Here is a 12,659-nt window from a genome sequence, read left to right on the forward strand (position 1 = left end):
GCTCTGTGGAATCCACTACCATTAGTGCTCCATGTTGCACTCCATGAAGCTAAAACAAAATCGTATCTCACATTAATCCACTGACACTAAAAAATTAGAAAGCTAAATAAAGTTTATAGTAAAATACGCAGATTTAAAGCAAATCAAGTTAGATATAGGCCATGTTATTAAGGTAGTAATTGAATTGAAAACATTTTGGAAACTATTTTTTAATTGACAAAGCGATATTTTAAATTACTATAATTTATGGGAGGGAGATTCAAACTATAATGCAAAGGGGCCAAGCCATGAGCCCAACTGACCGAACAAACGTCTACACGTTGCTTGAAGCTTGAAACAACATGGATGGTAATCCAAAATTCCAAATTTCAAATGATTCTCAATTCCACTAAGCCTATAGAAAGATTCCCATAAAAAAGTATGGTAGTAGTCTAGCAGACACATATGCTCATGAAATAGAGACCATAGAGAGAGATGGTGACACATGGTTTTTGTCATCAGTGTCAACATCCGTAGAAGTGTCAGTCTGCTGGCTGTTGTCAGTAGACTTGGCATTTTCAACCCGACCCGTTAAAATTAGTATTCGGGTGAGTGATAAACGGGTCGGGTGATTAACGGGTCAACCCGTTAACCACCCGTTAACACCCGAATTCTAAGTTGAGGTAAAAAGCATTGGAGATGAAGCTTTCTTTGTGGGCGACAACCATTCGGTCTCTGTTTCGGCTTCAAATTTTCTTGGTTGCCGTGGGAATTCTATATATTACACTGATGATTTCATATCATCTTGTCCATCGTCTGATGGTAATAAACCATGTGATCGTGATTTGTTGTCTTTCTGATTGATCTTTTGTGAACAGTAGAACGCTCTTCTTTCTCTTTCTCTAAGCACAATATATAAACCATAGAAATACACCTCCCTTGAAGAAGCACAAAAAGACCCTCCCTCCCTCCCTTTGGTTTGTGAGTTAAAATCTAATTAATTTTAGAGGTTATAAGACTTGTATTTCAGCTCCCTCCCTCCCGTATGCAAAGGTAATTTGGGGTTTGGGCTTGTTTCAGTCCTATTTTACTGGTAAACAGTGTTGGGTCATTTATCACTGCTAGTGCTAGATTATACTTGCAGACTTACTGTGTTCAGACAGGGGCGTCCTGTTTTGGTTGGAATACATGTTTCAGTATCCATTTCAAACTTTGTTAACATGGTTATATGTGTGGAGGCATGTTGTTTCATGTGCTTTTGTGGAAGTTTGAATGCTATTTGAACCAAATGGCGTATCGTTGATCCAAATTACTTGTTTATTGGATTCAACTAAATCATATTTACACCGAATAAGTTTATGCACGGGGAGACTAGTATTTGGTCAACGTAATGTTTTGAGTATGCAGAGGTCAGCAGATTTATAACTATGATATCTCATCTTAATATTCCCCACAGTGTTCTAAATGCACTTTTTGGCTTCCAATTCATTCAGGTTATGGTGGAGAGTTTGGTTAATCATGCTGCTTTGAGACAAGGAACAGGAAGAGTCTTTTTGGTATGTTTGAATTAAAACGAAGCGTAGTTAAACACTGAACCATAGTGAAATTGTTATTTCTGAGCATGACTCCATGTGGTTTACTGTCCACTTGTTTTATTAAAGCTGTAGGAAGAAATGGCTTGAAGGTCGGACCTCAACAAAAACAGAAAGCCTGTGGAGTCCCACTATTCGGGTTGTCTTTAAATGCAGGCTGTACTAATATTATTTTGCATTTGGGGCATCCATCATAAAAAATCATAATTTCCTCAGTTTGTGATGCAAAATCAAATAAAACTATTATATGGCAAAGAATGTGTGAGACAGTGACACAGTAATGGTTCCTTTGTTGGCTTTTGCAAACTCCTTAATAAACTGCTTCCTTGGCCTCCATGGCTGGCAATCAAGTTGATGCGTTTAGGAATATCCTTGTGATGTGACAAAAAAATTATGTTGCTTGCACTGCGGGTGGAGCAAAACATTGAATTTGTGGGCAATAAGAGAGACGAGGTGCCTTTTTCACCAAAAGATCAACAGTCTGTAGAATCATTTCTCCAGGTTTGCAGTCATTATGCCGTTATTTTTGGATTTTGATGAATGTTGTTTTTGATATGTTAAATGGTCAACAAGCAGCTACAAAAACACAGTGGCAATACTCAGTTTGCACAATATTATAAAAGCATCATCAACGAGGATGCTTCTAAAAATTTGGCTCTATTGCGATGGATTTTCATCTCATCATCTTTTTCTAGCGTGCTCTTAATAGTCTCTGTAGAACTAGCAGTATGATTAATACCCTCATTTGAGAGGATGTTGGTGCTTTAAGTTTTGACCATGTTTATTTATATAACAAAAATTCGTGTATTTCTAGTTTTATCTATTTTCTTGTTATTGAAATGAAACTTTTCCATACATTATTGATGGTTTCAAAAATGTCACTTGTTGCAGGCTTTGGATAGAGACTACATGATGCCGTTGGTGTATAATGTGTACGACCATTCAGCTAACGTCAAGTAAAAATGCAGTGTTGCTTTCATAGTTTTGTACTTTTCTTGTTACTTGTATATGATATATTTACATAATTTATTGATTTATCTTTTTTAATAATAATTTGTTTCTGTTATAGGCCTATTTTACTTAACAATTATTGAGGTAATAGGGAGAGGGCCGGGGGCATAGAGAGGAGAGATTTAATTGTGAGTTGTGTTATTCTACCCTATTGTGCATTTATTTATAGTAGTAGGGAATGTTAATTCTTTATCCTAATAAGATTACAACTCTAATCGGATAATATTTAACCGTAGAGATATGATAGAATCTGCTACAGATATTCCAAATACTTTAGGATTTACACAATCACATTCCTACATTAAATACGACTGCAATACTCCCCCTCGAGTGTGTAAATACTCAAATAAAAACATAGCATTAGGTCTTTAGCGGATGAAGTAGATTACTTGAAGAAGTCATTGGCACAACGGGTGAATGCGAGTCTCATATTAAATAAAGTATGCATTGGTAGCAAAACTCACAAAATCTCGCTATGGTAAAACTTAAGTTAGGTACAAAACCCATATAATAAGGAGAAAGACCGCTAGTGCTTCGAATACGTTTCATGACTGCTCTCAACTAGTGATTGCTTGGTAGATCTCCAAGAAATTGCGGTGTCTCCAACGGTAAAGACATAACCTGTTTGAGAACGTGCCCTATGTAGGTTAGACAGATAACCGACATATGCGTAAACCAATAAGACGAGAATCAACTTGAGGACCCAGGGCAGTCGTGGCTCCTCTCAAGGATTTGTGGGTGTAGAACAAGCCTAAATCCGTTGTACCCTTGACGTAGCGGAAAATATCTTTAACACCATTTCAGTGTCTGCGTGTAGGCGCATTGCTATATCTTGCCAAATATTCACAAGGAAGGAAATGTCGGGTCTAGTGCATTGAGTCAAGTATAATAAAGCACCAATTGCACTTAGGTATGAAGCTTCAGGCTCCAAAATCTCTTCCTTGTCTTCCTTGGGATGGAATGGATCTTGTTTAGCATCTAGAGCCTGAACGATCATCTAAGTACTCGAAGACTTTGTTTTATCCTCATTAAAACATCATAGCACCTTTTGGGTGTAGTTCAGTCGATATTCTAGAATTCTATCGGAACAACACTTGATCTCCAAGCCAAGGCAAAATCGAGTTTTTCCAAGATCCTTCATCTCAAATTTCGACTTCAAGTGAGCGATAGTTTCCTCAAGTTCTTCGGAAGTTTCAATGAGGTTCATGTTGTCGACATAAACTGCAACGATCTCCAATTCGGAATATGACTTCTTGATGAACACGTATGGGCATGAATCATTGTTTACATAACCTTGACTTGTCAATATTCACTCAGACGGTTATACCACATTTGTCCAGATTGTTTCAATTCATAGAGTGATCTCCTCAATCTAATTGAGAGAATGTTTTGAGGTCTAAAACTATCTGAACCCGTCAATGGAAGTCTTTCGGGAACTTTCATGTAGATTTCCTCATTTAGATCCCCATAGAAATACCACATCCGTAAGCTCTATATTCAGTTTTCGGAAACTACCAAATTGATAAGGTAGGGGAGCGTTATGACGTCCATTATGGGTAGAATTGGCATTCGTGCCATTTACGTGACATACTCGATATCTTAACGGGTCGTGTCGTGTAACACTCGTTAAAGTAACCGGATAATATGACCCGACTTGAAATCGACCTGTTAATATTATCAAGTAGTATGACCCGATTTATTACCCGTTAAAGAAAATATATTTTAAATCAATAAATTATGAAAATGAAAAACATAATTTGACCCAAAAAAAAATATATATATAAAACATAACACTAAATTAGTATATGCATACCACATTGTCGGAGAAATTTTACTTCAAAACATATAAAAAATATTTGTCTTTCAAATATTACATATTCTAAAATAAGAGCCTAATGAAAAAAATATTAGTACATTACTATAAAGTACCAAATGTTTAAGGATATGCAAAATGAAGGGGGTTACATTTTAAGGTTGAGGAACCTTTGCACGTTTATATATGCTTTTACATTTTCCAGACTTGTACACCAATGATTATGAATTTTAATTTTTTTGTACTCATTTAAAATACTATTCATGAGGGTTTGTATGGTTTTAAAAATTCAAACGATGATTTACCCATACTCAAAGGATAGAGGATGCAATCACCAACCTTTGCATATTATTTCACATTATTTGCACTTGTAAATTAATTATAATTTTTTAATGTGTTTGGTTTTTAAGTTACTTGATACTTTTATTTTTAATTTGTTATATAATTTTTTAATTTCACTCTTTGCCTATAGTATACTATAGAAATAAATAAATAAAACTTTTTTTTTTAAGTTTATATATAATAATAATAATTCGATAATACATATTTAATATACATTATGACTATTGTATTTTATAGTAAGTTTTTTTTAATAGTTTAAAAAATTAAAATCATCAAAATAACTTTGTTCTTAACGTGTCAAAATGGATTACCCACGAGTCACATTCATGTAGTTTATTAAGAACCTGTTATTAATCGGTTCTTATCGTGTGACACAATAACGATCCGAATAGTTATCGTGTTGACCTGAAATTCGTTATTTTCGTGTCGTGTTAACGGGTATTGTAAGAAATTGCCAGGTCTAATTACGGGAGAATACGTTTCCTCGTAATTAATCCCAGGGCATTGATAGAAGCCTTGCACTACGAGGTGTGCTTTGTATCACACTATTTCATTTCTTCTCATTACTCTTCTTCATGAAAACCCACGTGTAGCCCATGGGCTTCACATGTGGTGGAGTAAGAGCTACGGGTCCAAAAACCTTACGTTATGCAAGCGAATCAAGTTTGACTAGTCGGTTCTACGTCAACATTCATCAATGGAACGTGGTTCAATGTTAACGCTAAGCATGATGTCAGTAGTTACTATGTATGCAAAGGTATCGTCGACGATCATCTCATTCCGATTCCAAACATCATCCAATGCTACATAATGGACAGAAATCTCGTGATTCTCGGGAGGTCAGTTTGTCTCGTTTAGGACATCACTGTAATCTAGAATAACTTCATGCATTGGAACAGATGAGTAAGTGATCGTCAGATTCATACTAGGTTCACTAGTTTGTGCTGTTTCCTTATTTCGGGGTTGTGAATCCTTTGAATCAGGAGGTCTGCCACACTTCAAGGTGGGAACAGATGATTGGCTAGCTGCCAGTGTACCAGGCCGCGTAGGAGGTGTGGCCGACCCTCATTTGGGGGCAGCTTGTCTTTCTGAGGCGATGTTACAACGAATTCTTTTGTACACTGACTCTTGCAGGTGTGTTTATAGTTGATATATGTGATCTCGTCACATTTGCTAGATCAGTAAAAGCATCTGGCATGCTTTGAGCAACGCTCTGAAGATCTAGAATACAACACACTTCAGTTTCAGATTAGGCAGTGTGGGGATCTAAATGAAATGGGAGCATACCACGATAATTTGCCGTGTGGGGATCATAAACGATATAGATTCCTATTCTTCTTTAAGGATCCATTTTGGTACTTAGTGGCGGCGGTAATGGCACCTAAACTGCGCACCCGAACACACGTAGATGCGAGAAATCATGCTTGTCTCTATTGACCAATTGTAATGGTGAATGAGATTGGGTAGTGGTGGGCCTTAGATGGACCAACATAGCCTCATGCAATATTCGATAGCCCTAGGCAGATACTGGCAAGTTGGTTTGCATAACCAAAATATGAGCTATCGATTGAAGGTGCTTTATGAAAGCTTCAGCCATGTTGTCTTAGGTGTGAACATGAGGTACATGATGTTAAACTTCAATCCTAAAGTCTGCGATGTAAACTCTTCAGCATTATTTAGTCGATTTGACTTGATCGGATAATTAGGGTGGTGGACCCTAAACTTAACAATTTGAGCTAGGAGTTTTGCAAGTGCAGCGTTGCGTGTGGAGAGTAAGTAGACATGTGACCAATTTTACTGAACAATTATAAAGGGAATAGGGAGAGGGGCCTGGCGGCACATAGAGAGAAGAGAGATTTAGTTGTGAGGTGTGTTATTCCACTCCATTGTGCCTTTATTTCTAGTAGTAGGGAATGTTAATGCCTTACCCTAATAGGATTACAACTTTAATAGGATAATATCTAACCTTGGAGATATGGTAGAATCTACTAAAGATATCCCAAATCCTTTAGAATTTACACAATCACATTACTATATTAAATGACTGCAACAATTTCTGGTTTATAAAATTAAATAGAATAATTTGTATTTGGTGTCAAATATGGTGCTAGATTTTCATTGCCGTCGCCAAAAGATTTATACGATGTTTTTAGCATTTTTTGCGACATTATTTATTTTTTGTATTTGCTGAACAGAAAAATGGTTTGAAAAAACCTTAACTATAGTTAAGGTTCTAAAAGACGCTAGGCGGTAGTCAGAAGGTAGGCTAGGGCCTAGCACCTAGGTGGCTAGGCGGATTTAAGTAAAATCGTATAAATAAGTCTCTTTATACGTAAAAAATACATAATTATATTGATATACATAAATTGCAAAGTAAAATGACATATAGGTTAATTTATATATATATATATATATTATAAAATATAAGTATATATGTAAAATTATGGGGTTCTTTCTCTTGGTTTTGTAACGTTTTTTTTCTAAATATATATGTTTTAATTGTTGGGCCTTATTTTTCATTTCAATAAGGATTTGGGCCTTGTTTTCACAGTAAATAAATTAGTATATTTTATTCTCTAATTTTATAAGGAATATTAGCCACTTAAAATCCTAGCTCTAACCCTAGGCAACAACGTAACCTCTGCGTCGTCTCATTCTTCTCCTCTGCTAATTGCAATTTTATAGAGCTCTGCACTGTAACATTCTTCTTTGCAAATTGCAATTTTACATAGCTCTTTCTTGTCAAATGTTCTATGCCGACTCCTCTTCTACGCACGTAGAGAGGGGACAAGATGCAAGGATACGACGAAATCACAGCAAGACGGCAGAGATGCACAACCTTTGCAGCAATAATTTTTATTGTTTTAAGTTGCATAACCACCCAGAGACTGCCGACGCCGCCTAGCCCTCCTAGGCGGCCGTCTAGGCACCACTTAATAGTCTAGCTGATTGATTGAACGATTTTGGTATAATCGGGGCGGTGTGCCGTCGTTGAGTGCCTAGGCGCCATCTAGGTGGCCGCCTATCCTGATTTTTGGAACACTGACTACACTTAATAATAAAACACTAGAAAAAGGCCACAAACGGCAAAGATTTTTTGTTCTGGTGAAAAAAAGTAGAAGTCCTGCTCCAAATAAGATAGGAAGTGGAAGTGGAAGTGGAATGATATTAATTAATGTCACATGATATTTCAAAATGGGTGGGGTTTTTACCGAACTAGAAGATAGGACATTCTTATTCAAAATCTTGTAGTTACAAAAAAAGAAGGAAGCAATGCCACATGTACAATTTCAACATGGAAGTTCTAATCGAGGCTCATTGTTAACACCTTATTCTTAGCTTTTGAATGTTTTTCTTGTTTTTCAATGAATATTGTACTTCAACTAAAAAACATAGAGGTTTTCTCTTTGTTTTGTTTGTTTATATCACGATGACTATGAACTTGAATGTACCAGTATCACAATCGAATTACGTTAGAGTTGTGGCTTAAGTTGAGCTTAATATTTTGATTAAATCGGTTGGAGAGTCCGACTCATTTATAGAATGGGTTAGCATGAGTACGACACAAAATGATTAGGACAAACATAAATGAGTCAGGCCGACCCATTGTAGACTTCTACTTTGCTGTAATATAAATAATTATTAACTAACGCCAACCTTCTCAGACTAGTTTACTAGCATTTTTGAGGAACATGAATCATTTAAGTATCCTAACTTAGGTTCACATGTTAACCTTATAAGGTTATACAATTAAAACACAAAAGAAGAAGTGACAAACTTGATTTCCGTTGTAATCATGGTACTCGAGCAAGGAAATAGAAGGGGCACGGCAACACCAGGATCTTCTATAAACACCTAGCCAGATACAACTACTCTATGAGAAGCATTATGTTATGTGTTCTAGGGCTTATAGGGACCGGTGTTTTTATATAAACTAAAAGTTAGGGTTTCCATCCATAAAGGAAACCGAAACTTACTTTCTTAGCCTCCAAGTCAAATATCATAATCATATTCAATTAAGGAATACATCAATCATATTTCCAATATAAGACACTTTATATAGGATTGATATCTTTAAGAGATCAAATCACAATCACATTATTCTCCAATATTACATTCCTATTACATGTAGTAGACCACTTAAAGTCTGATTTATTTTGGATAAATCCAACATTCCCCACTTGGTCTACAAAATGTAATATTCATGTTTATACTTGAGATTGGAGACTAATATCACGTTATTGGCCATGTAACAGTGATTACATCTCATCCTTAATGCAATTTTTGTCAAATGCATTTCTTAACACGGAACTAACAAGGTTGTAGGGTTGACACATCCTAGAACCTTCATAATCACACATGCTAAGATCCTCATTCACATGAAACAAAAATTATGATCAAGAGATGAAGCTTTAAATTAACCAAAATGTCTTACTTTATATCATCTCAGGTCCACCTTATTGTAACACACAAGTTACACTTTATGCTTCTTCAAAGCCTTAAATCTGCCAATACAAATATCCTTCATCTAATGAAACAACCATAACCTGCAGGTGTGAATACATCTCCCAAAAAATCATTCATCATTTTCATTAGATCAGTAACAATACAAACAATGTTTGTAACCAACAGACACAATTGAAAATACCAAATAGGCACATGTCCAAGTAAAATATCCCAAAACTTCATAAAACAAATTAATTCAATACTTGTGAGCAAGATGAATTAACATGTTTTTGACACTGATCTATGCACCATACCAGTTACTTTCATGGTGATTTCCAACACCTGTGGGTAGATGGAAATCCTCACAACTGAGATAGTACATAGACCATGCCATGCCATTTAAAATGCAATTTGATAACAACTTGATGTTTGATATATATTTCATCAGATAATTGACTAGCACATAAAAATGTGACTTAATGAATCCAACTGGAGATTAAATTGAATACATGGATTCTATACATACCTTATAGGTCATTTGCAAATGTAAGACATTACTAAAACAAAACTCAAGCTCCCACTGATCTGCAACATCGTTACTTACTTTGCAAATCAATACTAATCATATTTTTGAAAATATGCCTTTGGGAATAGCCTTACTCAGTCAATGAATGCATATTACCTCAATGAAAGGTACAACTAAGCACAAAAGCATTTGCCACTGTTACAAAAACATGTATCCAACAACCATCTTATAAGTATTAATAATTCCACATTTATGCTAAGTCCTTATGAGCCTCAAAACAAATGATCAACCGAGAAATCCAAATGATTGCAAGTAACATAAAAATGTACGCATATACCAAGTATCCATTCGTGCAACTTAAACATATTATAGACATTCGAGTAACACAAATTCATGGAAGATACAATAACTCTTTAATCGATTTATGCAAGTCCACTTAATGCTCAAAATTTTAGAACAACTCCTACTAAATTTTCGAAGTTTATACTTGCAAATAAGTTAATGAGTGTGAAGCCCAATTTTCGTTCACTAATTCTCCCACTTGGGCAAACCCTCGTTAATATATTCTTTCAAAGATGTACCTAAGAAAATTGCTTTATATTTTAGACATAATAAATAGACATCACAACCAACATAAAGTTGTCAAACACAATTTCAGCAATGAGTTATACTTATTTTAGAATTCATCATAATTAATTTACAAGCTTAATTGCTACCAAAGTTATACTGATCAAAGTAGACATACTAATCTTCATAAAATAAAATATAGAGCTGTTTCGGGTCAAAATAGTAGTCTAAAGTGACGTCTCAAAAACACCAACACAATCTGCCAGCTAAACACTCTATATGAGCATGGGTTACTAGTAAATTCTGGTCATTTGGTGACCATTAAATGTGTCATTCATCCGACTGTAATCACGACACACAATTTGCTAGAAAAATTATGTTCATCTATCATGAATCTCAACATCTCTAACAAATTCAATTTCACGTTATTTCAATTTCGATGTCCAAAGGAAACTCAAGTAATCAAATTTCATCTTCTAAACAGACATCATAGATCAAATTGAAAATATTTACAAGCATTATACTTAAAACAATGCGTACCTTAGCAATCCTAGATTAACCTTCATGGGTTCAATATTTTGCATCAACAAGTCTCATGAAGGGAGACAAAAATATGTCATGATGCGACCGATTTCCATGCCTTCAAACCACAACCTTTTATAGGGCTCATTGAGGAAATATTTGTAATTAATGGCATAGAACTTTATCCCATGAACTTCATGAAACTAAATTAATTTACACCTGTAGGAAAGAAAATTAACTAGTTTCTAGTACTAGATTTTATGTCACAAAAATGCATTCATGAAAAACTTCAACACCTGTAGGCAAGATGAAGATTTTCATAACTTTTGTGAAATAAAACCCATACTATGCATTCTTAATTAAGCTAAAAGAAATATTCCACACCTGCGGGCAAGAAGATTATCCCTCATATTCTAATTAAGATGCAATGTTGACCGAAGTAACTCAAAAACACAGTTCCATCATCAGCTAAGCCGTTGCGACTTGCTTAGTTGAAAAGACATTTATCAACTCCGCCCTTAAACAATGCAAAAGTCACATGGATTAATTAACTGTAAGTGACAAAATTATGATAACCTAATTCGAGCTTGGAGTCTTGCCAACAAATGGCACTAATTCCTTCCTGACTCACTTTGACATTATACTAATCTCAAGAAACCTGACAACATACTTGAAAGAGATTAATCACATATAGAACAAGTTTTTTTCCACAAGAATGTCAACACTTATCATTATGGAGTCAATTACTTAAAATAGAGATACTTTATGCGATGCGAAAGAACAATATTTTCCTTTAATTTAAAGCTAAATGGCTCAAATGTTTTCTTAAGTCAAACTGGTTCCTTTCCTTTTGTATATTTCTTTCTGTAATACAAAACTACGAAACATAGCATTAAAATCATGCATTAGCTTTGTAAATACCAAATTAAATAAAAGGAACAACTGATGCGAGAATTATACGCACACAAATTAAACCCTCTTTTTGTCAATTGTAGTATAAGTATAAGTAGGGATCGTTCTGGACCGGAGATTAGGAGGGATTGTTAATCACTTGGATTTGACTCAAAAACGTAAAAATAAGTTTAAAACACTATACTAAACTCGAAGAATGCAAAACTAAAAATAAGAAAGATTAAGACTAAGACTTCAACGAAATAGGGGGGAATTGGATTTGGACGAATTTAAACTAAAATGGATACTTGGAAACAAAACAAATTGTAAATATGAATTTGACGGAAATGAATGGATGGGAAGCTAGCTAAGGGGTTCATCTCCACAAATGTTATACTTGCATACAAAATGGTTTCTAATTGCTTTTCAATAAACCATGAATTCTCAACACCCCGGGTTAATTAGGTCCGCTTAAATTAACCGTCAAGTTTTCCTTAAGTTAATGAATTGGATGATTACATACGACAACCCAAAGCATTCCTCACAAGTTCCCTACATGAATTGCATAATAGAGATACAAGTAAGAATCATTAAGCAACATGAAAACTATAAGTGTTGACGAGGCATTCGTTACTATGATTGCATGAAACTTATGCCAAGAATTTGTTTAACGTGATTGTTTATAAGCAACCTCCACTACTTGTGAATATAAGTTCATAACTATTACGTGAAACTCACTTATATTCTAGCGTCAAATTCATGCATGAAAATTAAGCGTCAACTCTCAATAAACATACATAAATAGGTTATCAATCAAACAGTTAAACAAATTGAATTCACAACTTATGAAACGTAATTAGAAGTAATCAAATCATATTGCAAGCATAAACATATATTTCGAATCCCCCCCTAGCCAAGGGGGGTTTAGTTCCTCATACGTACAAAACAAAGAGAATTGAAATTAAACATT

General features: G+C 34.9%; 1 long non-coding RNA gene across 3 annotated transcripts; it reads left to right on the forward strand.

Annotated features, from left to right (window-relative positions):
* Positions 1-1,020: 1,020 nt before the first annotated feature.
* LOC125474014 lies at positions 1,021-2,777 on the forward strand. 3 transcript variants are annotated; one of them, XR_007255768.1, is made up of 4 exons: positions 1,021-1,032; positions 1,473-1,535; positions 1,641-2,072; positions 2,463-2,602. It is a non-coding gene; the product is annotated as an uncharacterized LOC125474014 (long non-coding RNA). The 3 variants fall into 3 exon arrangements; XR_007255769.1 differs by lacking the exon at positions 1,021-1,032 and adding an exon at positions 2,641-2,777 and having other exon boundaries at positions 1,046-1,535; positions 2,463-2,527; XR_007255767.1 differs by lacking the exon at positions 1,021-1,032 and having other exon boundaries at positions 1,046-1,535.
* The last annotated feature ends 9,882 nt before the right edge of the window (positions 2,778-12,659 follow it).

Source organism: the organism of the source record quoted next, unplaced genomic scaffold (assembly GCF_019419815.1).
Source record: "Pyrus x bretschneideri cultivar Hongxiangsu unplaced genomic scaffold, Pyrus_bretschneideri_v1 Contig114, whole genome shotgun sequence".
Taxonomy (NCBI): domain Eukaryota; kingdom Viridiplantae; phylum Streptophyta; class Magnoliopsida; order Rosales; family Rosaceae; genus Pyrus; species Pyrus x bretschneideri.